The following is a 2,443-nucleotide window of genomic DNA, read 5'->3' as shown; positions in this document are numbered from 1 at the left end:
TCTCAAAGGTTGTGCTCCCAATGGTGCATGGAATTTGAAAGCTCCCTGGATCTGGCATCTTCCTTGTCAAGTTATTCTGAATGATGGCACTACATTCTTTAGTCAGGACCACTGTCTCATCTCCCTTTAAAGGCTTCTTCTTTGACAACAGCTCCTTCATGAACTTGACATAGAGAGGCATTTACTCCAAAACCTCAGCAAAAGGAATATTGATTTGCAACTTTCTGAAGACTTCCAAGAACTTTAAAAACTGCTTGTCCTTGATCTCCTTTTGAAGTCTCTGAGGATATGGCATTTTAGTCTTGTACTCAAGAGCCTTTGGCAATGTAGGATAAGTGTCAAGAGAGTCTGGGAATGGGTTGTCTGCACGCTTTGGAGGGACATGCTCTACTTATTCCTTTTTCTTCTCTGGAGCTTCTTTTTCGGGCTCCTCACTAACTTGTGCTTCCATACTTGCCACTTGTCCATTTATCAAGGTGATAGCCTTGCATTCCTCTCTTGGATTTGGAATTGTGTTACTAGGAAGGCTATTAGTGGTCCTCTGATCAATTTCATTAACTCTTATGGCTATTTGACCCATCTGAATCTCCAAATTCTTGATTGATGCTCTGGTTTCCTGCACAAAACTCTTCATCATCTCCCAATTAGCATCTTCTTGGGATTTAGAGTTTGCCTGCTGAGACTGAAATTGGCAGTTATTGTAATTATTCTGTTGGAAGCCATCTTGAGAATTATTGTTGAAGTTCTGAGGTCTCTGAGGTTGGTCTCTCCACCCAAAATTTGGGTGATTTCTCCACCTTTGATTGTAGGTTTGAGAATAGGGATCATTATTGGGATTTCTAGGAGCACTCCCCATGTAATTGACCTGTTCAGAAGGGGATTGAGTATAATCATAATTATTATTTTGCACAAAATTACCTGCCACGTCATAGGAGGCCTCTTGAGGTGGATTTTGGGTGTTGATAGCTGAGACTTGCATGCCACCCATCTGTTGAGTAAGTAGATTTATTTGCTGAGACATAAGCTTGTTCTGAGAAAGAAGAGCATTAACAGCTTCCACTTCCAACACGCCTCTCTTCTGAGAGGTCTCAGAGTTCACAGGATTCCTGTTAGATAAGTATAAATATTGGTTGCTAGCAACCAATTCAATAAGCTCAATAGTCTTCTCTGGTGTCTTCTTCTTGTGCAATGAACTGCCTGCAGAAGTATCTAAGCTCATCTTTGACATCTCACCCAAGCCTTCATAAAAGATATCTAGTTGAGTCCATTTGGAGAACATGTCCGGAGGACATTGCCTAGTCAGTAGCTTGTATCTCTCCCAAGCTTCATAAAGAGTTTCACCCTCCTTCTTCCTGAAGGTATGAACCTCCAACCTAAGCTTAGTCAGCTTCTTTGGTGGGAAAAATTTTGTCAAAAACTCAGTAATAACCTTTTCCCAAGTATTCAGACTCTCCTTTGGTTGGGAATCTAGCCATAGCTTTGCTTTATCCCTCAGAGCAAACGGGAAAAGCATGAGTCTGTACACCTCTGGGTTCACTCTATTTGTCTTCACAGTATCACATATCTGAAGCAAATCAGAAATAAAATGATTTGGATCTTCATGAGGAAGTCCATGATACTGGCAGTTTTGTTGCACCAGGGTGACCAATTGTGGCTTCAACTCAAAGTTGTTCGCAGCTATAGGAGGCACGACAATGCTTTTTCCATAAAGATCCGTAGTAGGGGCAGAATAAGAGCCAAGCACTCTCCTTTGTTGATCATCCCCATTCGGATTTGCCATATTGGCATTAATAGCATTATTATTATCCATAGTGGACTCTACAGCCTTGTAAAGTCTTACTTGTTGTAAACGCCGCCTGAAAGTTCTTTCAGGTTCAGGATCAAAGTCTAAGAGATGTTCTTTGTCTCTGTTCCTGCGCATACACAAACAAAAGACAAAAAAAGATGGGACTCTCTACGTCAGAGTGCAGAGAAGTCCCGATGAGGTAACCTGTGTAAAATAATAAAATAAAAATACCTATTTGTGACTAGACCCTAATTCCTTAGACCTTCCTAGTCTCCTCTAAAATTCATCAACTGCCAATTCCTTGGTCAACTAATTCCAATTAGAGGGTGATAATCAAATTCTAGTTTATATGCCACAAGAATCCTAATTATCCAAAAATAAAGGGATTATATGTCACGTATCCTGTTAAATACAAACAATTAGAAATTCAGGATAATATGTTTTCAAGCTATTGTTCAAGTAAAGAGCTTTTCCAAGTTATACAAGAAATCAATTAGAACATGGGTCATACTTCCGTTCCACCCAAATTCATAGAATAAAGAACGAAAATAATTATTGAAATATAAAGCAAAACATGAATTAAAATAGAAAAATAATAATATCAATCCATACAATAGACAGAGCTCCTAACCTTAACAATGAAGGATTAGTTGCTCA

This window comes from Arachis hypogaea, chromosome 14 (assembly GCF_003086295.3).
Source record: "Arachis hypogaea cultivar Tifrunner chromosome 14, arahy.Tifrunner.gnm2.J5K5, whole genome shotgun sequence".
NCBI lineage: Eukaryota > Viridiplantae > Streptophyta > Magnoliopsida > Fabales > Fabaceae > Arachis > Arachis hypogaea.
Note: the sequence above shows the minus strand (reverse complement) of the source record.